Raw genomic sequence first — 25,452 nt, 5'->3', positions numbered from 1 at the left:
GTGAATCAGTTATACATATACATATGTTCCCATATGTCTTCCCGATCATATGGTTTTTATTCTTCAATTTGTTAATATGGTGTATCACATTGATTGATTTGCATATATTGAAGAATCCTTGCATCCCTGGGATAAATCTCACTTGATCATGGTGTATGATGCTTTTAATGTGCTGTTGGATTCTGTTTGCTAGTATTTTGTTGAGGATTTTTGCAACTATATTCATCAGTGATATTGGTCTGCAATTTTCTTTTTTTGTAGTATCTTTGTCTGGTTTTGGTATCAGGGTGATGGTGGCCTCATAGAATGAGTTTGGGAGTGTTCCTTCCTCTGCAATTTTTTGGAAGCGTTTGAGAAGAATGGGTGTTAGCTCTTCTCTAAATGTTTGATAGAATTCACCTGTGAAGCCATCTGGTCCTGGACTTTTGTTTGTTGGAAGATTTTTAATCACAGTTTCAATTTCATTACTTGTGATTGGTCTGTTCATATTTTCTATTTCTTCCTGGTTCAGTCTTGGAAGGTTATACCTTTCTAAGAATTTGTCCATTTCTTCCAGGTTGTCCATTTTATTGGCATAGAGTTGCTTGTAGCAGTCTCTTAAGATGCTTTGTATATCTGCGGTGTCTGTTGTAACTTCTCCTTTTTCATTTCTAATTTTATTAATTTAAGTCCTCTCCCTCTTTTTTTTGATGAGTCTGGCTAATGGTTTTTCAATTTTGTTTATCTTCTCAAAGAACCAGCATTTAGTTTTATTGATCTTTGCTATTGTTTTCTTTGTTTCTATTGCATTTATTTCTGCTCTGACCTTTATGATTTCTTTCCTTCTACTAACTTTGGGTTTTGTTTCTTCTTCTTTCTCTAGTTCCTTTAGGTGTAAGGCTAGATTGTTTATTTGAGATTTTTCTTGTTTCTTGAGGTAGGCTTGTATTGCTATAAACTTCCCTCTTAAGACTGCCTTTGCTGCCTCTCATAGGTTTTGGATCGTAATGTTTTCATTGTCATTTTTCTCTAGGTATTTTTTGATTTCCTCATTGATTTCTTCAGTGATCTCTTGGTTATTTAGTATCATATTGTTAGCCTCCATATACTAGTGTTTTTTACCTTTTTTCCCTGTAATTGTGTGTGGTCTGAAATTGTGTTGTGGTCTGAAAAGATGCTTGATATGATTTCAATTTTCTTAAATTTAATTAGCCTCCATATACTAGTGTTTTTTACGTTTTTTCCCTGTAATTGTGTGTGGTCTGAAATTGTGTTGTGGTCTGAAAAGATGCTTGATATGATTTCAATTTTCTTAAATTTAATGAAGCTTGATTTGTGACCCAGGGTGTGATCTATCCTGGAGAATGTTCTGTGCGCACTTGAGAAGAAAGTGTAATCTGCTGTTTTTGGATGGAATGTCCTATAAATATCAATTAAATCTATCTGGTCTGTTGTGTCATTTAAAGTTTGTGTTTCCTTAGTAATTTTCTGTTTGGATGATCTGTCCATTGGTGTAAGGGAGGTGTTAAAGTCCCCCACTGTTACTGTCAATTTCCTCTTTTATAGCTGTTAGCAGTTGCCTTATGTATTGAGGTGCTCCTATGTTGGGAGCGTATGTGTTTATAATTGTTATATCTTCTTCTTGGATTGATCCCTTGATCATTAGGTAGTATCCTTGGTTGTCTCTTGTAACATTCTTTATTTTAAAGTCTATTTTATCTGATATGAGTATTGCTACTCCAGCTTTCTTTTGATTTCCATTTGCATGGAATATCTTTTTCCATCCCCTCACTTTCAGTCTATATGTGTCCCTAGGTCTGAAGTGGGTCTCTTGTAGACAGCATATATATGGGTCTTGTTTTTGTATCCATTCAGTGAGCCTGTGTCTTTTGGTTGGAGCATTTAATCCATTTATGTTTAAGGTAATAATTATTGATAAGTATGTTCCTATTACCATTTTCTTAATTGTTTTGGGTTAATTTTTGTAAGTCCTTTTCTTCTCTTGTTTTTCCATTTAGAGAAGTTCCTTTAGTATTTGTTGTAGAGCTGGTTTGGTGGTGCTGAATTCTTTTAGCTTTTGCTTGTCTGTAAAGCTTTTGATTTCTCCATCAAACCTGAATGAGATCCTTGCCAGGTAGAGTAGTCTTGGTTGTAGGTTCTTCCCTTTCATCACTTTAAATATGTCATGCCACTCCCTTCTGGCTTGTAGAGCTTCTGCTGAGAAATCAGCTGTTAACCTTATGGGAGTTCCCTTGTATGTTATTTGTCATTTTTCCCTTGCTGCTTTCAATAATTTTTCATTGTCTTTAATTTTTGCCAATTTGATTACTATGTGTCTCGGCGTGTTTCTCCTTGGGTGTATCCTGTATGGGACTCTCTGCACTTCCTGGACTTGGGTGGTATTTCCTTTCCCATGCTAGGGAAGTTTTCTACTATAAACTCTTTGAATATTTTCTCGGGTCGTTTCTCTCTCTCTTCTCCTTCTGGTTCCCCTATCATGTGAATGTTGTTAGTTTTAATGTTGTCCCAGAGGTCTCTTAGGCTGTCTTCATTTCTTTTCATTCTTTTTTCTTTATTCTGTTCCACAGCAGTGAATTCCACCATCCTGTCTTCCAGGTCACTTATCCATTCTTCTGCCTCAGTTATTCTGCTATTGATTCCTTCTAGTGTAGTTTTCATTTCAGTTATTGTATTGTTCATCTCTGTTTGTTTGTTCTTTAATTCTTCTAGGTCTTTGTTAAACGTTTCTTGCAGCGTCTTGATCTTTGCCTCCATTCTTTTTCCGAGGTCCTGGATCATCTTCACTATCATTATTCTGAATTCTTTTTCTGGAAGGTTGCCTATCTCCACTTCATTTAGTTTTTTTTCTGGGGTTTTATCTTGTTCCTTCATCTGGTACATAGCCCTCTGCCTTTTCATCTTGTCTATCGTTCTGTGAATGTGGTTTTTGTTCCACAGGCTGCAGGATTGTAGTTCTTCTTGCTTCTGCTATCTGCCCTCTGGTGGATGAGGCTATCTAAGAGGCTTGAGCAAGTTTCCTGATGGGAGGGACTGGTGGTGGGTAGAGCTGGCTGTTGCTCTGGTGGGCAGAGCTCAGTAAAACTTTAATCCACTTGTCTGCTGATGGGTGGGGCTGGGTTCCCTCCCTGTTGGTTGTTTGGCCTGAGGCAACCCAACACTGGAACCTACCTGGGCTCTTTGGTGGGGCTAATGACAGACTCTTGGAGGGCTCATGCCAAGGAGTAATTCCCAGAATTTCTGCTGCCAGTGTCCTTGTCCTCACAGTGAGACACAGCCACCCCCTGCCTCTGCAGGAGTCTTTCCAACACTAGCAGGCAGGTCTTGTTCAGTCTCCTATGGGATCACTGTTCCTTCCCCTGGGTCCTGATGCGCACACTACTTTGTGTGTGCCCTCCAAGAGTGGAGTCTCTGTTTCCCCCAGTCCTGTCGAAGTCCTCTAATCAAATCCTGCTAGCCTTCACAGTCTGATTCTCTAGGAATTCCTCCTCCCATTGCTGGACCCCCAGGTTGGGAGGCCTGACGTGGGGCTCAGAACCTTCACTCCAGTGGGTGGACTTCTGAGGTATAAGTGTTCTCTAGTCTGTGAGTCACCCACCCAACAGTTATGGGATTTGATTTGATTGTGATTGTGCCCCTCCTACTGTCTCATTGTGGCTTCTCCTTTGTCTTTGGATGTGGGGTTTTTTTTGGTGAGTTCCAGGTCTTCCTGTCGATGGTTGTTCAGCAGTTAGTTGTGATTCAGACGCTCTTGCAAGAGGGAGTGAGAGCACGTTCTTCTACTCTGCCATCTTGAGCCAATCTCCTGAATTGAATTTTTGATAGTTTGATTAATATGTGTCTTGGTGTGTTTCTCCTTGGATTTATCCTGTATGGGACTCTCTGCACTTCCTGGCCTTGATTGACTATTTCCTTTCCCATATTAAGGAAGTTTTCAACTATAATCTCTTCAAATATTTTCTCAGTCCCTTTCTTTTTCTCTTCTCCTTCTGGGACCCCTATAATTCAAATGTTGGTGTGTTTAATGTTGTCCCAGAGGTCTCTGAGACTGTCCTCAATTCTTTTCATTCTTTATTCTGCTCTGCAGCAGTTATTTCCACTATTTTATCTTCCAGGTTACTTATCCATTCTTCTGCTTCAGTTATTCTGCTGTTGATTCCTTCTAGAGAATTTTTAATTTCATGTTTTGTGCTGTTAGTCATTGTTTGTTTGTTCTTTAGTTCTTCTAGGTCCTTGTTAAATGTTTCTTGTGTTTTCTCCATTCTATTTCCAAGATTTTGGATCATCTTTACTATCATTACTCTGAATTCTTTTTCAGGTAGACTGCCTGTTTCCTCTCCATTTGTTTGGTCTGGTGGGTTTTTACCTTGCTCCTTCATCTGCTGCATATTTCTCTGTCTTTCCATTTTGCTTAAACTACTGTGTTTGGGGTCTCCTTTTCTCTGGCTACAAGTTCATAGTTCCCATTGTTTTTGGTGTCTGCCCCAGTGAGTAAGGTTGGTTCAGTGGGTTGTGTAGGCTTCCTGGTGGAGGGGACTGGTTCCTGTGTTCTGGTGGATGAGGCTGGATCTTGTCTTTTTGGTGGGCAGGACCACGTCCGGTGGTGTGTTTTGTGGTGTCTGTGAACGTAGTATGATTTTAGGCAGCCTCTCTGCTAATGGGTGTGGTTGTGTTCCGGTCTTGCTAGTTGTTTGGCATGGGGTGTCCAGCACTGGAGCTTGCTGGTCGTTGAGTGGAGCTGGGTCTTAGCGTTGAGACGGACATCTTTGGGAGAGCTTTTGCCATTTGATATTACATGGAGCCAGGAAGTCTGCGGTGGTCCAGTGTCCTGAACTCGGCTCTCCCACCTCAGAGGGTCAGGCCTGACACCCGGCTGGAGCACCAAGACCCTGTCCGCCATACGGTGTAGACAACTGTGATAAAAATCTGACTGATATCTTGGATTTCTCTTTGCTGGGTGATTTATCCGAGCCAGGTTCCCTTTGTCAGAAACACAGCAAGTCAAAACGCTGAGACATCTGAGGTTTGCAGTGAAGTCAGGGCTTATTCACAAGGCAGCCAGGAGAACAAAGACTGGAGAACAAATCTCAAATCTGACTTCCGGAAGACAAGGGCTGGGGTATTTATGGGATAAAGAGTAATGCAGCAGGGCCGTCTGAGGCATAGGGAGCATTGGAAGCATGGGGAAAGGTGATTGGGAAAAGCTGTGGTGCGTGTGGTAATCCCCAAGTTTTCTTTCATGCCACTCTTGTCCCATCTCTGTGACCAGGATTTCTATTTCCCTGGAGTTTTCCTGCAGAGATTCCTGTCTGCATGGAAGCCCCCAGTGCCTCCTGAAGCTATATAGTATGGCTACTTTGAGGAACAACCTAAGTTTTATAAACCTTCTAGATTCCACAAGAGGTAAACAGCCTCTCCCATTTCCTGTCTCCAAAATATACTTTTATTTTCAAACTTTAGGGCTGTAGGAGTAATTGCCACTCAAAAATTCTGGCCATATCCTAGCATCTCTCCCACTTTTTTTTAAAAGAAAGAATTTCCATCTTCTAAAAATTTCACATCCCCATAGAGGGGCCTTAAAGATCACTTTCTTGGCACACCTGATTTCTTGGTGTCTACCTAGGATTTTTGAGCAATCAAGAGGCTCACAAAAGGCTCACAGAGTGTATAACATTTCCTTTGTTTCTGAACATCTTGCTTAGAACACTAAACCCACCCAGGGTCCTGAAATCAGGCCATAGGGTTTCTTTAGTTTCAGCTTGTTCACAGCTTAGAGGAATCCCCAGATCTCTGAGAACCCATATCCTTCCCCAAGTTCCAATCTGTCTCTAATAGAGTCATTACATTCATAGTAAACATATCAACTCACTCTTATTCTAGGGCTAATAATTTGTCAATGGTGCAGACGTATACTGTGCTGGGATTTATAATGATGACAAACAAGTCTCTAAAATGTATGCCTAGTTTACCTGGGCTTCTTCAGCATATGGGTGTAAATAAGAGTTCATTCACCATAATAACCCACACATAGTAATAACCTCCATATTCAAGCATACTCAGCTTTTGAGTACATGTGACTCACATGTACTAACTAATTTGTCTTTTTGAATCTTACTGCTGTTTCTGCTGGATACAGCTGAACCTGCCTGCCACAAAGGCCAACCCAAATTTAAAAAGAGGAAAATTAGACTTTCCCTCTCAATGGGAGGAATAGCAAATACTGCCATGTTTAGTTTTCCACAAAATGAAAGAAAAAAAAAAAGCTATTGTATCAGCCTGGGATTAGTCAGGAAATCAGAGCCATCACATATATTATGGGAAAAAGAAGTTTACTGTTAAGAACCTGGCTTCCATGAATGTGGGTGAAGTCTAGGTGTAATGGTTTGGAAGCCAGAAATCAGAGACACAGTCACTAGTGACTGAGGCTTGACACGTTATCATATGATATTTGTCTTTCTCTGTCTGACTTACTTCACTTAGTGTGATGATCTCTGGGTCCATCTATGTTGCTGCAAATGGCATTATTTCATTCTTTTTTATGGATGAGTAATACTCCATTGTGTATATATACCACATCTTCTTTATCCATTCCTCTATTAATGGACATTTAGGTTGCTTCCATCTCTTGGCTGTTGTAAATAGTGCTGCTATGAACATTGGGGTGCATGTATCTTTTCGAATTAGAGTTTTCATATTTTCCAGATATGTGCCCAGGAGTGGGACTGCTGGATCATATGGTAGCTATATTTTAGTTTTTTAAGGAACCTCCATACTCTTTTCCATAGTGGTTGCACCAATTTACATTCCTACCAACAATGTACCATTGTGGGTAGGTTCTGTTTTCTCATTGTGGACCATTTTTCCTGGTAATTTTCTCCTTTTTAGTGGCTTTGTTTTCACATTGCCTTCTTACAAGGAATAATTTGTGACTAAGTCAATTACTTTGTGCTATGGACTGAATGTCTGTGTTTTCTCAAAATTCATATGTGGGTCCCTAACCCCTAAAATGATAATATTTGGAGGTGGGGCGTTTGGGAGGTAATCAGGTCATGAGGGTGCTGCTCTCATGATGGGATTAGTGCTATAATAAGAAGAGACATGAGAGCTTGCTTCAACAGCTTGCTCTCTCTCTGTCATGTGAGGATACGACAAGAAGACAGCAATCTGCAAACTAGAAGGAGGATTCTCACCAGGAAACAAATAGTCTGTCACCTTGATCTTGTACTTCCTAGCCTCAGAACTGTGAGAAATAAATATCTGTTATGTGAGCACCCAGTCAACGGTAACTTGTTATAACAGCCCAAATAGACTGATACACATTGTTGTAACTGAAAGTTTTGAAATCCTTGGGGGAACAAAAACCCTTTCAAATCAATTAAGAATCAATTAAGAATAACATAATATGTAAATAGTACATATTATGAAGTCATACAGAGTTGGGATTTTATTCCAGTTCTCACACAGTCATTAGATGACTTTTGACAAATGGCTTAATTTCCTTGAATATCATCAGTTTAAACAGAAAGATGGAGATACTGTTTCTGAAAGATTTGGACATATAAAACATGTAAACTGATTAACACTAGGCTTGGTATATAATAAAACCTCAGTAAGAAGTAGCAATTATTCATACCCACAATAATGATTAACATGTTGCCTGACAACACCAACTGTTGGGGACAAATTGGAGCAACTGGAAGGCTCATACGTGGCTGGTGAGAGTGTAAATCGGTGCAACCACTTTGGAAGACTTTTCCGCAGTATCCGCTGCAACTGAACAAAGCAGAACCTATAACCAGTAGTTCTGCCCCAGGTATATACCCAACAGAAGCGCATTCATGTGTGACCCAAAAGCCATGTATAAGGAATGATCATAGAAGCACAATTCACATTAGTCAAAACCCCCAAATAACTCAAATGACTGTTGATACTAGATCCAGCAGTGAGAAAAATGAACTATTGCTGCAAACAACAATTTGGATGAATCTCACAAGAGTGACATTAAGTGAAAGAAGCCAGACATAAAAGAGTACCTACGGTATGATTCAATTTATGTAAAATTCAAGGTAAGCAAACCTAATCTCTGTGGTAGAAGTCAGGAGAGTGATTACCTTTGAGGAGAAAATAGCTGGTGACTAGAGCTAAAAAGAGGGTCCGGGGGCTGGTCACATTCTGCATGTTCTTAACCATTTCTTGATCTGGTCACAAAAAAATATGGGCACTTTGTAAAAATTCCTTGAGATAATTTATAATTTGTGCACTTTTCTGTGCATTTTTTATAGTTAATAAAATTGTTTAAAACGGAAGCTGTTATTTCTCTGTATTGTTGTTAGCTGTCTCCAGAGGGGTTTGCTTTCATTCTCCTCCCTTTGCAACCCCTGCTCCAGCCAGGGCCTCTTGCTGTGAAGGCAAGTCCCAGCTCTAGACTCCTTCATTGTCAGCTTTCTGCCACCCTCCTGGGTACTCTCACAGACAGCACTGTAAAGTCAGACTTGAGTCTCCTGTACAACAAGCTCTTCCCTGAGTGGGGCGAAGACAACAGCCCTGCCCCTCAGGCGTCATGCCCTGCCGGCCCCTCAGAGCTCTTGGTTGATTGAACTCTGCATCTTGCCGAGCTTGCAAAGTCCAGGATACTGTTTAGATCTAAGCCTCTGGAGGGAGGGAGGCCCCGGTGGAAATGCTCACATTCTGAATCAGAGAATTAAAGCAGTTTTAACTGTGTGCTTGGGCACAAGTTTATTTGTGGATCCTGCTATAAACTACACTAGTGCCTAAGAGAGAAAGAGAGAGAGATCTTGTTCTTAAAAAGGAGATTGGTGAGCTTTAAAGGAAAGACAGTAATTTGAAGCCCTAAGCAAAGTTGGTGGAAACTTCTATCACCTCGATTTCATCCGTTTCCTTCCCATATGAAGACCTGTGTCTTCCAAACAAAAACACTTGGGCATCTGGTATCTACTGGACTTGGCATGACGCTTATACAAATGTTATGTCAAATTTGATATTCAAGGCAGCTCAACAATAAAGATAACCTTAGTTCATCTTTCATATGAGGCAGTTGAATTTCAGAGGGCTGTAAGTCACCCATGGACATAGACTATTAAATAAGTAAGGAATAGCTGATTTTTAGGTGTACCTGGTGACGGCCACAGCTGACAGTCATCAGGCTAAATACAATCTCATCAGTTCTTCGGGAATTTCATACCCGGAGAACTGATGAGATTGATGCCAGGATTTTCTCCGCAGAAGTTCAGGGATAAATCTGTAGGTAAGTGGAGCTCAGCAAGCAGGAGTTGAACAAGCCAAGAGAAGGCAGCCTTGACATCTACACCATCACTTCTCTCAATTTGTACAAGTTTCATTATCCTGTCATGTTGCGATTTCATGGTTCAGGTGCTTGCCTTGGGTTCCTGGCCAGGTTGCAGGCTTCCAGGTTGAGCACACACTCTTAACATGTCTCCCATTCTTACAAGGTGTCTAGATGAGGGCTGTGCACATAATGACCCCCAGTGGGCATCTGACAGTCATATTTGGTCATTACCACATCTTAATGGCCATGGAAAAATGCCAAGTACTTGGCTCTTGGTCTTTTTCTGGACTTCTGATGTGCCCAGTAAATGGAACCCTTCAGGGCATGGTGGGTTTTCTCTTGTCAACCTGGTGGGTAACTGCCACTGCCACTCTGTCCATTCATTGCCTCAGTCACTGCTCATCAGTTAACTCATTCCTTCAGAATATGTTGATTCAAGATCAACCACAGGGGTGGCCCAAGTGACTAGCATTGCAAGGCTGCTTCTCAGGGCTCCCTGCCAACTTCCCTGGGCAGTTGTGCCTGCCCAATTAAACACCTTGCTTCACCCTGACTGCGTCCGCAGATCATCCTCTCTCCCTTCACCTGTTATTCAGCATTAAAGGCAAACTCAATTTTATGCAGATAAATAGAGTTTAGTGGTAATGTGCCGTATGACCTTTGAAGTGACAAGATGACATTAATTTTTAGGGATTCTACCTTCTCAGGCTGTCACTGTTGAGCATGTAACTTGATGAGAAGTGGAGGTCTCTGCATTTTGAGGACGTACTTATAGTTTAACATGCTGTTTCAAATGTAAGGAGGCTCCCTCTTTAATTTTTTTTTTCACCAGCTTGACAGTTTTTCAAACATATTCACTGTCAGCCCTAACAACCTGTCAACAAATGCCATTATGTGAAAATTGCCAGGACTTGCTTGAGGACTGTGAAAAGTGACAGACATGCTACACGGATAAGTTTCTCAAAAACCCAGGGCTGAAACTTTTGAAAGACACTCTGGCCCTTCCAAGGGAAAAAATGAACAGTCAGATCTCCAGGAAAAAAAAAAAAAACATACACTTGTCATATCAGATATATGTTTCTCTCCCAGGCAAATTAAGGTGTATGTGAAAGAATAAAACATACAGAGAGGACAATAGCTGCTGAGATCCGAGGCTGTGCTGTGTCTCCACTCTTATCAGTGAATCCAAGAAAGGAACAGAAAACTGTTTCTTTTTCTTCCACTAGAGAATTTAAGGGGAGGTCACCTTCATTTTTAGGTTGAATGTTTCTGGGAATAAAAGAGGGGAAGCAAGAGAAACTGAGATAAAGCAAAGTGAAGCCCATCATGACATATGAAAATGAGAGCTTGTCCTAGTATTTGGGACAGGACATATCTTGGCGGTAAAATACGGCGGAAATGTAATGGGTAGCGCAAAGAGCCTTGGATTTGAAATTAGGAGACCTGGATTTGAATCCCAACTCTGCTATTTAAGCAATGTCTGGCCTTGAGTTCTTTCATTTAACTCCCCTTGTCTCAGGTTCCGCACCTGTGTGCTGGAAATGGTAATACCTGCCCCAAAGTGTTGTAGTAAGGATGAAATGAGTTAATGTATGAATGGTACTTTACTCAGAACACAGATTTGAAATCTAAGACTCAAACTGACATGGGAAGAGAATGTCTCTAACCCCAAGGGTCCAACATCCCATTTTTGATGTAATTTGGCTCTTCATTTATAACTGAGGTTTCTATTTATCCAAATTCAACTCCAGTGAAATGCTGTGTATTTTGGGTGATGCTTCAAACCAGAGACAACCCATCCATGAACAATGGTGGTGAGAGAGGGAGGCAGGTGACAGAGGAGGGAGGGAAGCCGTCCTGGACTGTGGGTGTCTAGTCCCTCCTGTCCAAATGATGTCTGTCATTTGATTATCCACAGGCCCTGAGCCTGCTAGGTTGTGTTCTTATGGTTGTTTGGACATTTTTATTATTTTTATTTTAAACTCCAGGGCTTACTATCTGCTTCCCTCTTACATCTGATGCCCCAGAGATGAGGAATTCTCCCCTAATGAGGAATGCCCATGGGAGACCCACAAAGGGACCAAGAGAACAACTGTCCACGGCCCTCTACGAGGTCAGGGAGGGTTTGCCCTCAAGTCTTGAGTGGTTTGTCCCAAGGAAGCATAGAAAGGGGATATTTAAACAGAATTAGAGCGAAACTTCCTAGGGATCCTGCCTAACAAGTAGGGTCTGAGGTCAGTGTGCATTTCAGTGCACAGGTTTCCCCAGTACCTTGCTTTCATAGCTACCTTCCCATTTTCAGATATATCTGGGTGTCCTTGGTCATCTTAGAATTTATCTTATATTTTCCTGTTGTGAGTGGGGTGTCTTTTAAAAGAGATGGAACTTTTTTCCTTCCCTATGGTTTTTCTTTGGATCTTAAGTGTTGATGCTGAATTTGTGGTTCAGAGGAATGTCTTTGGTGCTACTCAGGAGGTGTTGATTAAGCTGGGGGTCTCAAATGATGGTTGGCTCATACCTATCAAGGGCCCTCAGTATCCCATATGAAAGCCCAAGGCACACATGACTTCTGAACCGACTGGGTGTAAAATCCACATTTGTAGGGTCATGCCTCCATATTTATGATCGACACTGTGATCAAGCGTGTGGATTATAGTGATGGTGCAGGGACAAATGGAAAAGTGCAGGGAAGATGTGGATACGTGGTCATGGATTTAGCCTGGGTAAAAGTTTGTAAAAATCTTGACCTTGACCCTTGTTTATCAGCCAAGACAAATGTCCTCTTTAACACAGCTTACCTTCTCTGAGCCTCTGTTTCTACCAGCTGTGAAATGGAAATGATGTCTGTGTTTCAGAGCATTTGGGAGGAGGAACTGAGACTGTGTGTAAGAGGATAGAGTACTCACTCTGTGACAGCCTGTGGGGTCTGATGTAGGTGGGGTCATCGTGGTCCTAGCAGTTTGCTCTTGGAAACCATTTGACTTGAGAAAAAAGTATCTAATACATTCTCCATTCTGCAAAAGTGATGAAGTTGTTGTTAATTGTGATGACGATGATAATGCAAATAATAATACTGATAGCCCTAGGTCACTTTTATTTATTTTGTATAATGCATTCTGTATGCATAATATCACTTAGCCTCCCATATAATCCACCACAACTAGATGAGCTATAAACCTCTGTTATACTCTTTCTAAAAGATGAGTAAACTGAGGTCTAATTGAGGTTCATCACTTTCTCAAAGTTATACAGCTACTAAATGGAAGAGCTAGTCCCACTTCTGTCTCAGTGCAGGACTAGAGGCCAGATCTCAAAGATACGTGATTTTCACAAAGTCTAGAACTCGATTCCTAGAGTCCTTTATGCAGCTGCAGAGTTTTTCCAATTTAAACTTTCCCTGTTCTTCTCTTTGCCTTTGTGCCCTTGGGAGCAGAGCCTTCACCTTGATTTTGGCTATAACTCCCATTAACTCAAATGGGCGTCTAGCACATCTCCCCCAGCAATGTTGAGATGAGATTATTTCCCATCCAATTGTTTTAACATTGTGGGTATTGAGTGAGTCTACAAACATTTAACCTTTGGTTTCATTATAAGGTTCAGAGCAGACAGGTTGTGGGGAGAAGCTGAACCAGGACACAGATGCCAGGAAAAGATGTATTGAAGATGTCTTTATGCGAGCACAGCATATGGAATAATAGAAAAATAATCACAAGTGCATTTGAGAAGTGGATGGATCTTTCTATTTGAACTTTGAACATTGGATAAATATTGCCAGAATGCAGAATGGAAGATGCTAGGAGAAGGAAGAAAAACAGCCCAATGTTATATAAAATTGCGATACAATAGCTCTGTTTACTTTTCCATTATTTAAAAAAGTAATAATATTCCTGAATTTTTAGAGTACATCAGGGTTTTGTACACATGATTTTAAATTTTTATATATTTACTGGTCTTCATGGTAATCTTGTATGGTTTGAAGGTTGTGGGGTATTGCCTTTGGTGGGATGCCCTTGCTTTGAGTCCCACCAATACCACTTACAGGTTTGCAACCTAGAGAAAGATAATTAACCCTTCTGATAATAAGGACACATTCATACCTCATGGGGTTATTTATGAAGTATATATTATATGAAAATAGTTAAAAAAATATATATATATTATTACCCTGTACAGGGCTTGGAACTTATTAGGTGCTTATTAGGTGCTGTTGTAATAAAACTATCATTTCTGTCATTCCACATCCTTCATCTAATACATGGGTAAGCAAAGACTCAGAGAGGAGACTTGAATCACGCATGGTCACACAGCTCATTCATGGCAGGGAGAAAGCATGAGGATAGGGTCTCCCGATTCCCTTGGTGTCCATTTTTGTTGGTTTTACAGGACATAGTTGGAGAAATGTGATTTTCTGAATCCACTGATAAAGGCTCCAGAAAGTCATTCCCAAACCACTCTCAGCTGGATCAAGTGGTTTCTGAGAACATTTCCATCCACAGCCCCGGGTGACATCCCTTCTCCCGGCTCACGGTGGGGTAGCTGCCCTTCCAGTCACTGTGTCGGTAGCCTCTTGCCTGTTTTGCTTTCACTGGGAATCACACTCCTCAGGTGCCCTCAGTTACTAAGCCCCAAAGCCGGGCTGGTTGGCTTTCTGAGTTCTTACAGCAACCTTAGCTCTTTGGTTTAACTAGGTCCCTTTATGTACCCACCGTCTCTCTCCCTAGGATCTCAGAATGGGACCTCAAGTAACTGAAGGTTGCCACAAGCAGCAGCTCTCTCAGCTTCCTTTCCTCAACTTTGTTCTCAGAGTACATTTATGACTTCAGGGTGAATTCCACCCCACATGACACCTTTTCTAGGCGTTACACAAGTCCTTGGACCTATGACCAGCCTCATGGGACTGATCAATTTCAGTCCAAAGAGGCCTTTTAGGTTTTCAAAGGACCCCTTTCCCAATGCCCTGATCACATGTCCTTTCTAGATGTGTCTGATGTTTCCATGGAGCAGTTTATTTCTTGTTCTAAGAATCTTCCACTAGTTGTGTTCATCAGACTGGCTCCTGCAATAGAATGTGTGCTTTGAGAGCAGAAGCCATTGTATGTGTACACTGTACATAACATATTTATTATATGGATTATATATGTATATATTTCTAAAATTCTTCAAGGATTCACTGCCACCATGAAGCTCTGCTGAGGTTTTGACATGTACATAGTGCTTAGTAAATGTCACTTCTCTGGAGTTTAGAGATTTCAAAGCTGGGGGTAAAGTAAAAACAATGTGAGGAAGCTCCTTGGAGAGTGAAAGGTCATAAGATCAACTTTCCTTACATCTGGAATCTAATACAGAAATGAGAATATATTCACTCTTTCTTATTCACTCTAAGTTTGTCTGCTCTCAGAGAGCATTTGGTTCCTCTTCCCAGTTTGGGGTAAGTGTAATGAGGTCAACCTTATTATGGGTTTGGGCTGGATATTAAATGCTGTCTGCTGGCTGTTAATCAGGCTTAATTTGGAAATTGGCAGCCTCTGGAAGGATCGTGATAACGCTTGTAAGATCTTCAGAGCTGGTGTCTGAGCCCATTATAAAAAGGTTTATCTATCATGTGTTCAGATGAACGCATGAGTGTTCTTATTAACGATTTTGTTCAGGGAGGGCAAGTTCCTGAGTAACACTTTAACTTCATCAGACAGAGATTAAACCCTGCCCAGCATGCATCTCATCGTCCCTCTTTTCTCAGCATAGGAAAGTTCATGGTGAAAAACATTATGATCCCTAACATTTGGAACTTCTGTTCCTAAGACAGAAAACTGAGATGGATGTTTCCTGGTTCTGATGAGCTCAGAAAATATTTTTTATAATGTCAGTCTGATCATGCCACTTACTGATTTAAAAAGCTTTCCATGTTGTCCCCCTGCCCATGAAATACAGATTTTCATCATTAACAAGGGTAGCAAACCCTGATCAGATACCCACGGTCCCTAGAATCGCCTTTGTGCATTTCCTCCAGTTCTTCTCCACATTTCCAGGTGTCTGTTTTAAGGGGGCCTGGGGTTTGCTTTAATCAGACATGGTAAGCCTTACAGATATGGAAATGATGGCCTTGAGGGGAGAAGTTTAGCAATGCTGGAATGAGTAAAAGAGTCAAGGGAAATCTGAAGGAAGTCTAGTTTTCATTTCCTTTTCTAAGTAGATATTCAGGAACTAGGAACTTTCTTTATGCAACATCACCTGAAGCTATGGTGAAGTAACTTCAGCAGGCTGAGGATAGGTCTGTGGACTCTCCACGTTTCATAAAATCACATGGGCCTACACCACAAATTTAATAATTCAGTTGGGTGTTTATTTACTATTAAATCTGGATATCTTCAAGGACAACACCCTTTCCTCTCCTGTGATTGATATTCCTCTAATTCAGATTCAAAGAACATTTGTTGAACGGTTACATGTTCCAATTACTCTTTCACACCTCTTTGGTGATGGTTGGGTTCATTCTTTAAATAAGGAAACAGAAATTCAGAGAGGGTAAATGACTTACTTGAGGCCACACAGCCAGAATCAAATCCCAATTTGCTCATTCTAAATTCTGATCCACTTCACCATTTAGCCAAGTATGGCTACCTATTCTGTCTTATTATTGACCTTTCTTTTGTCTCATTATGGGCAGCAGGTGACTCTCCCAATCAATCATCAAAAAAATCCTCTTGGAAGTTATTTGGAATCTGTAGTATTTCTGATACAGATCAGGACTTGGGTAGAAAAGACACCCAGCCATCCCTCTGAGATTTCATTATCTTTTCATGACTTGGCTATTGGCTAAGCACCTACTCTATCTCCCATGATGTGCTGGGAGCTGGGGATATAGCCCTGAATAAGGCTACATGACCTCATCTTGAGGAGCTAATATTCTATGGGAGGGGGGCACATGATAAATAAGTAAACAAATGAATAAGTAAAGTAGGTAATTGTGATCCTATGCTTAGGGCTTTGAATGCAGTAGGAAGCTGAGAGAGGATTTCATTGTGGCTGAGAACTCTGTTAAATGGAGTGGACAGAGAGAAGTGGCATTTAAGCCAACACCTGGAGGATGAATGATTACTAGTTATGGGCCAATGTGGGGAAAAGCATTCCAGCTACAGGGAAGAGCACTAGAAAGGTGCACAGGTCAGGACTTTTGTCTTGGGGAGTTTTGTTCTGTTAGCGAGACCTGACAGAGGAGTCCTGGCAGACGGTACATGCAGTCCACTGCCTGCGAGAGTCTGCTAGGCAGGTAGTCTTCTAGTGACCAGCAAAACTTCTACAAGGGCAGCTTATTGCAAACCACAAGATTTATGCTCCTAGGGGGGTGGTGAGGCTGGCAAGTGCCAAGAATGTTGCCTGTGTCTGGAAGCACTGAAAGCCAAGGTCAGCCCTGGAGCACAGAAGCCTATCTCTGCCTGTGGCGGTGGCAGACAGCGCGAGTCCATCATTTCCGCCGCACTGCCAGCAGTAAATCGCAGCTGGTTATTGCTAAATTCTGGGATTTGCTTCCTGGAGAAAAATAATTAACACTGGCAGGAGTTTGATTGCGTTAATTCACAGAAAGAAACACCCAAATGATAAATCCATAGTGGGAGAACTGCCCATATGTTACAGATTGGCTTAACATGGTTGAGGCATTAAATAAAAGAAGTCTGGGAAACAAAAACCTTTATCAGCTTTATTAGCATTGAACTCTGCGGCTTCCACTGGGGCTGACACACTTAATTAAAGATGCTCTGGTCTAATTAGGTTGCACATCAAATATACAAATACGAGCTTTTAAAAAGCCCAGCGATTGGAGTTTAGATTCCCTCTGGTGTGCATATTTACTTCATCCCAGCACCAGGACCCTCTCTGGTGAGATGTGGACACCGTTAGGCAGTTCCAGCCTGTCTGGTAGGAGGAGTAGGCATGTGCTTCTTTGTGCTGAACTTCTCTGCATCCAGAGGAAGGTGGAGAAAGCAGACTTTGACTTTCTTCCTTTTTCTTAAGAAGAAGGATGCATTTTGGAAAGTTCGTCCAGAAAGCCCTTTTGGCCATAGTTTTGACACAGTATTTTTTGTCTTATTTACTTAGATCACCAATTGTCATCCTCCTTCTCCTCCTCACAATCATTACCCTTTACTGAGGGCCTAATTTGTATTGGTTGCTATTTTATATTAGTTTACTTATACTACTGTGGCTTCGGGAAAGTTACTTAACATTAAGTAACGTTTGAAGTCGTAGCTCTCTATTGCTGCATAACAAAATACCCCCAAACTTAGTGACTAACAGGACAAACATGAGTTATCTCACAGTTTCTGTGTGTCAGGAATCTGATCACAGCTTAGCTGAGTCCCCTGTTTCAGCTGTCAGCCAGGCCTGTGATCTCATCTGAAGGCTCAACTGGGGGAAGATCCACGTCCAAGTTCACTCGTGTGGTTGTTGGAAGGATTCATTTTTCTCATGGGCTGTGGGCATGTGCGTCTCAGTTCCCCCTTGGCTATTGGCTGCCACATGGGAGTCTGTGGGGCAGCCCAGGGGAGTGAGATGAGATGGACATCCAAGATGGAAGCCATTGTGTTTTATAAATTAATCTCAGAAGTGCTAGTAGGTTCAGCCCACAGTCAAGGGGAAAGATCCACAAGAGTGACTACCAGGAAGCAGGGTCATGGGTGCCATCTTAGAGGTGCCTAGCACATCACTCCTCTCTGGGTCTTCAGCTGTCACAGGAGGCAGTGATAACACCTACCTTAGGGGGTTTTGTGCAAATTAAACATAAAGGTTTTGGACAATACCTGGTACATCATAAATTTTCAGTAAATGATCGCTGTCACCGATGTCTTTCAACTCTTTCAATGTGGATTAAACATAAATATTCACATTCTAGAGATGAAGCACCGGAAGCTTAAAAAGGCAAGATGTCCTGGTCATGAGTACCCTCCTGTGCTTCGCCTTGAAAATTCCCCACCTTACTGAACTCTGTCTCTGTTTCCTCAACTCAGTGATACCGCCACACTTCGTTACAGTTTCCTTGTCCTGTGCCGTAGTCCAGAAGGTGCCTCCAGGCAGAAAGCCTAGGGTAATCGTAGTGCTTTACCTCATTTATTTCTTGTCTCTCACAAGGTTTAAAGTCCTGTGATGATTGTTGTTCAGCGTCTGAAACCAGCCATTTCATATATCCTCTTTCATTTTCTAGTTGTGCATGGCTGTATAGAAAGTCCAGTACTGCTTACGTCAGCATGGACAAAAGGGCAAATTTCCCTCATTAATTCAATTAAAAATTATATATACCTATACATTTTGTATATTAATTTATATTGTAAGAAAGCGAGACTGTTCAAATAAATCTAGGACATATCCATTGAGGAAACCGGAAAAGGTTGACATTTGGGGTTTCTTACTCTTCAGTGATTATCAGTCAAATTTACTTGGGTCTATGACCACCTCTCTTCTCAAATACTTGCTTTCTAGTTGTGAAATAGAAAATGCTGAAATCTGGTTATGTGGCCCAACCAGCTCTGAAGAAGGGAAACCTGCAGAGGCCTCCTGTTGTAAGCCTCCCATCTTGGGATAGAGAACAAAGTATTTCTAAAATTAGTTTTTTTCTAGGAGAGTGTTTCTTAGGGCTTCAGTAATCCATGGACTCCAGTAAAAATGCTATTGTTTGGGTCGATTTTTAAGTTCTATGGGTCTCTACCTGTTTTCAGTTTACCTGTTGCCTCAGATGACAGCTTCTGTCTGACGTACTGGGAAAATCTGGCAGTGAATGTATTTACCTAATGCACAGGGGACAGAATAAAAGCCAAGGCTGGGGTGCCCAGATCTGTGCTCTGCCATAGTTATCTTGGAGGGGGTTCTTTCTCTTGTCCAAGAAGCAACTGAGTGGGACACACGGAATGGATGGTTCAGCAGCCACCACCTCCAGTGTCCCAGGTTCCAGTGCAAGTTCCTGGCCAAACTGGGAACCAAGAATGTCTCTATCTCCTTCCTGATTCATCCTTTCTTTTCAACAACCTCCTGCAGCAACATTGTGCCTCATTAACTCCCAGGAACCTTGGCAGCCAAGGAGTCCCCTGAGATGCTTAACTCACCTGTCCTTTCAGGCTGACCTCCCCGAACCCGCATTCAAAATAGAGCTGTCCATCGTTTCCTTCTCTCGGGCTCCTGAGAGCTGACAACCGTAAATAAGTGATTTTCTATGTGCTTGTTTATGTCTATATCCCCTATTAGTTTGTAAGCTCCATGGACATGTGGAATGCTGTTTGTCATTGTCGCCCCCTTGTCCAGCACAGGAACCATTTGTAGTTTGCATAAAGGCATGAAAGGATATACTCGGCGGTACCTCAGTGTTAAGACCTAATTTGGTCTTAGAAGGCCTGAGATCAAATCCCAGCTCATTAGCTTGGAGGTTTTTTTAAAGCGCCTTTCCTTCTCAGGAGCCCCGATAGCCACCTCAATAGTTTTTGGGGGATCTCGTTACTGCTGTGAGTTTGGAAATGCGAATGTGTCTCCTGGAGGACTAGTTACTGGTATTTGGTCCATGTTTGGTAGAACCTGAAGAAATTTTCATTCTGACATGCACCATGTCGTTCACTTAAAAAAATTAACTGTGATGTGGTATACTCAAAAGTGCCCTAAGTCAAAATCCAGGTTTGTGTTCTAGGTCAGTCACTTACCAGCTTCGTGTCTTTGTCAGTTACTTTAACTTCTTTGAGCCTTGCTTCCCTCATCTGTAAAAGGGGACTAATATTATCTCCTACCTCCTGGAGTTGCATGGGGGTGAGTTAGTACAGAGTCCATAGAGAATTCACAGAGCACTCTGGTGTGAAGTCAGCTCACTGAATGGCAGTTCCTACTATACCGGATAATCTCAGATGCATCAGCCCATATAGAGCGCTTATTCGACCTTCGAGATGGTGATATTTAAAATGGTTTAGAATTCAGGAATGCCACATAGACTTCTTATTGTGTCTGAATTCTTAGTACGTGATAGTAGCTGCCTCTAGATTTGTATCAAGAGGGATTCTGAGGTTGCCTGCAGGTTCAGAGAAAAGGATGCCATGATGGATGGATTAGCAGTCCCTGCCCTGGTAATAGTGGCAGTTCACATCTCATACACTGGTAATCTCTGAGTCTTATTCGTGAAACTGTGCTGGTGGTCCAGTGTGAGGTGAAGGATGAGAGATTTGGGCATTGAATGGGGAAAGAATAAGAAGGGAGGTTTGGGCAGCTCTCCTCTGGGAGATGCTGTATCCCAGACCATCCTGACTGTATCTCCCCAGGATGGTTCACCAGGGTTGCCAAGCTCCTTCACAGTGGAGAGAGGGTCACATCCAATCTGTGTGTTTAATGGTCCCCTCTTTGTTGCCCTGTGTTTGCCTCTACTGCGGACTCTGGATTTGTTTGCTCAGAGCTTCAAGGCTCATTAAGCTGGCCAAGTTGGGCTTTCCCTAAAGAGCAGCCAGTTGCTTTTTGGATGATTGTTGGCAAGCTTTTCCTTTGATTTCTTTGCTACTCCTCCAGGCATCGCTCTTCACTGATTCTTAGCTAATTGGAGGATTTTTGTTTTCTCAGAGGTGGTTGACCTTTACGTCAGCCCTGCTGATGACCTGTAATTATTAACCAATGTAACAGAATGGTGATGGGGACTGTGAACAAATAACAGGATGCATTTTGTGGAAAGGACCCTAAAGTGGAACACTTTCCAAAGGTTTGTCTTAGTGGAGTAAAAGAATGCATGCAGATATGCCTGGGAAATTAAAACTTACCATAGAAATGCTCGCCATTTTGTTGTTTTTCATACAGGATTTAAAAAATGACTTTTCCTCCTGGTGCTTTGCCTCACAAACTTCTTAACTTTCAGGTCTTAGCTTAAATGTCACCCCTTCAGAGATGCCTTTCCTGACCATCCTGTTAAAAGTAGCCCTCCACTGTTTGCTGTTGCTCTAAGAGATTATCAACTGCTGAAATAACTGTTTATGGATGTGTTTAGCATTTCCTTGCCTATTTATTTTGTTTCCTCCACTTTAAGATTCATGAAGGGGTTCGGGTCAGTCTAGTTCACCAGTCTGTCTCCAATATCTAGTATGTACCTGGTACATAATAAGTGCTCAATAAATATCTGTTGAATAAATATTTGGGACAAAATATGGTATAGCAATAGGATTAGTGTGGGACTAAAATAAATGCAATGTTGGGTTTGTATCCTGGTTTCATTTCTCATTAGCTGTGTGATGTTAGGAAAGTTACCTTAATTCTCATTTATAAAGAGAAAAATCAAAAGGAAGTGATGAATGTAAGCACCGTGTGCAGTAACTACCATAGGGTAAGTCCTTTATAAATATTAGCTGTTATTATTATTAAAATGATTGGATATTTTGTTCATTCACTTACTCATTCAACAATGATTTACACAGTATTTATTTATTATGTGCTGGACACTGCCAGGAGGATTTTCTTTCAGCGAGAACTGAGCATCCGCCAGACGTGATAGCCTTAATTCCTTTTTTTGTTGCTCTTCTTTCCCCCATTCTGGGGCAAATCTACCTGGCTCAAGAGCTACTTTAAAATTTCCTCCCAATGAGGAGTGGTCTCTTAATTCCTTCTTCTCCAAAGAAGAGCTACTGGATTAGAAAGAAAAATGGATCCCAATACGAGACAAAAAGCCAGTGCTGAGAAAATATGACCTTGTTAGCTCTAAGAGTATGATCTGGGAGTTCAGGTACATAAGTAAGCAAAGGATGAAAGTGATACTTGAGACTTGAAAGATGCTAAGATTTACACCCAGATCAAAGACTCTTAATGAGTGCCTGCTGTATGCCAGATGCTGTGCACTTAGACATTCTCATTTTTATTTCAGATTTTTACCCTCTGTTACCCTCTACCATCTTCTTCTAAAATCAAGTAGGTGCCACTTCTCTTCAACTCCAAATCCTAATTTTGACCCCCAGGTCAGATCCTCTGTTCTCCCCATGTGGACCACTTCTCCTTTCTTTGAATTCTCTTAGCATCTTGTTTTCACCCCCCTTGTGGTAATTTTATGGGAGTTAAACTCTCAGCTCCCTGTTGACATTAAATAGAGAGATGGAGAAGAAGATGCGCTGGCAGCTCTGTCAAATCTAGAAAAGGGGCAGCGCAAGGGTGAGGTTCCTGTAATTCCAGCTATTCTATCACCCCCACTTCAGTTTTATGAATTTATCTGGAATTTGTGGGCATGTCTTAAGCTGACCAAATTCATAAGAGACTATTACATAAACAAGAGTCAGTATATTGATTTACTGTGGGAAATTTCATTGCTACAGGGGTAGGAATACTTGTTTTAGGTGTTTAGAGCTATCTCTGGGACTCCTCACTCCCTGGAACTTGCCACTATGTCCAGATGCCCCTTTTCAACTGTTCCAGCCTGTGACTGGGGACTAATTGCTGACACATTCCTCTTTCTCTCTCCATACATCCAAATGACCACCAAGCCCTACAGATTCAGCCTCCTAGATGTCTCTTGAGTTGGTTCACTTCCCTCCATTCTTACCTTCAGTCTCCAAGCGCAGACTCCCATCACCTTCCCGACCACACTGCCTTCTAAATCTCATTTTCCTTCACTTTCACTGGCTGTCCACACCACATCAGAGGGGTTGCTCTGAAACTCAGTTTTGGGATTAAGTCCAATCCTGAACTTCTGTAAAGTGTTTGAAATGAATTGTTGCTCCCTCAGTCTGAAAGATGAATGTGCCCTGCAGATGAATCAGACGTTCAACTCAGGTTCTCATCTTGCCATTCTCACTGTTAAAGGATCCTTCTAACTTGGGATCTGTTTCCCTCCCAGGGACGCTCTTCTGTCTTTCCTCCTTGGCCACCATAAGTATGAATAATTCATGCTGGGCCCAGGCACCTAATATGCTCTTCCTGAATACTCTCCTGAGAGGCATCTTTCTATCTGGACTGCGTCTCTGATGTGGCAGAAAGAAATTAGCGTTCAAGACAGAGACAGCTCATTATTAATGCCCTTGGGGTGAATTCTAGCTTAGAAAGGTAATAGGAGCCTCTTCCTCGGGCCCCAGTTTCAGACAAGTAAGAGAATGTTCTTTAGCAGAAACATGCCATTAAACATATTTATTTTCTAGCAAAAATGCTAGGTGAAGATACCATGGAAAGTTTCCTTTCCAGGGGCAATATTCCCCGAGCGCACATCTCAGGGGGACTAACCCCTCCCCTAGAATAAAGAGAAACAAATAACCGACAGACACAGCTCCAATTACATGACAACTTTCTGGAAGACCATTGATGCTCTTCTGGGCAACTGACAAATTCTCATACAAATCTATGATTACCTTACCACCTGGACCAAATGCTTATCATTTTGATGTTCTCCCTTACAGATACCATCCCACCCCCAATCCTTTGAGGTTTTTACTATTTACCCCATTTCAAAAGTGATGAACCTGAAATAACAAAGATTAAGAAATGTTCAAAATTATTTCCCCGTTAGTGTCAGAGCCAAGATTTGAACCAAGGTCTGTTTGCCTACAACACACAGTTTCTTTCTGTTCTGATTCCAAAACAAAGAAAATAAAACATTTAATTAATCATTAAAAACAACTTTTAATCATGACCTTTAAATAACTTTCCTAATTTCTTCACTATGGGAATATTTACAAAGAGCATTTTAAACTTTTCAGGAGGAATTCAGAGACTGAGTAGGAGACATTGACTCCATTCATCCACCAACACAATGTGCTTGAATCTGTTTCCGGGGGGAGAAAAGAGAACAAGGGAAGAAGAATTCAGAGGAGGGGCAGCCACTGAGAGAACTTAACTTTTTAAAGTTATAAAACAATACATGCTCATTGTACACATTTTAGATAAAACAGAAAAGTATAAAAGAAACAACAAACACCGTATTTAATACCATGCTAAAATACGGTGAGCATCAATTATTTGTCTGCTCAGCCCCTCATCCTTGCTTTTCCCCTTTGCCTTTGGAAACTTAGTCTTTATTTTTTCTGGTAATTTCTTTTCCTGCTTCAACTTTATGGTTTCCTAGAAACTTCCATTTTGTTCCATGATTCTTATGCTCCTCCCACTGTCCTCTAGAGGCCACAGATGACTGATCTGGGAGGAGCACCTGACCCAAGATGGGCTAGTCTCAGCCCTTCCCTTGGATTTTTAAATGTGGGATCAGAAAGAGCATCTGTCTTTCTCCACTAGTGGAAGGTATGAGGTGAAAAAAAAATTACTTTAAATACTCAATACTCATATTTCTACAAGTGGTGAGAATCAGTTTCTAGTGATCAGGCATAAGTATGCCTGCCTAGGTTTAATTCCTTATTTTACTCTTTACCACCTCTGTCACATGGGCAAGTCATTTCACCTTTCTGTGCCTCAGTTTCTTCATCCATAAAATGGTATTGTGCTGAGGATTAAATCTGTTAATAAATGTAAAGTGCTTGGATCATTGATATGCACACAGTAAGCACTATATAAATGTTCATTGTTGTTGGTAGTGGCAGCAGCAGCGTAGCAGTTGTAATCATGGTAGTATTATGTGCAGAAAGATGCAGACACCCAAGTGGGTAAGAGAATCCTGGTGGCATTCCTGTTTCTTGGTTCAAGTTTGTTTCTAAGATCTGCTGCAAATTTGTTCTTCCCAGGGCTTGGTCTTTCAAACTGTCCTGAGATTCTGTGAATCAAAATACTCCATTTTTATCTAATCTGATTGACTAGAGTTTCTTACACTTGCCAACAAGAGTGTAACAACTAAATTTATTGGTACTTAACATGTTTAATATAAATGCGTTAATTATAAAAGTAATGTAACAAATACTCCTGTCCATTAATTAGAAATAAAGTTTAATATTTTGACTTTTTGCTTCAGATTTTTAGTTTTATAATTACCATTATTACCTAAAATGTGACAGATATTGTTGAAGCCTCCTTTGTACCCCTCACCAGCCTCATTTCCCTGCCCCGCTCCCCAGAGAAAACTATCTTGGTGCATATCCTTCACTTCCATAGTTTTATACATTTATTACATGAGCATGTATCAGTAGATAATACCTGGTATTAAAATGCATTAGTGGTACATTATGCAGTGCTTATCCTTCTGCAATTTGCTTTTAAAATTCAACATACTTATAAATCAAGTTCTTTCA

Source organism: Grampus griseus, assembly GCF_964374135.1.
Source record: "Grampus griseus genome assembly, chromosome: 19".
In the NCBI taxonomy this organism is placed as follows: domain Eukaryota; kingdom Metazoa; phylum Chordata; class Mammalia; order Artiodactyla; family Delphinidae; genus Grampus; species Grampus griseus.
Note: the sequence above shows the minus strand (reverse complement) of the source record.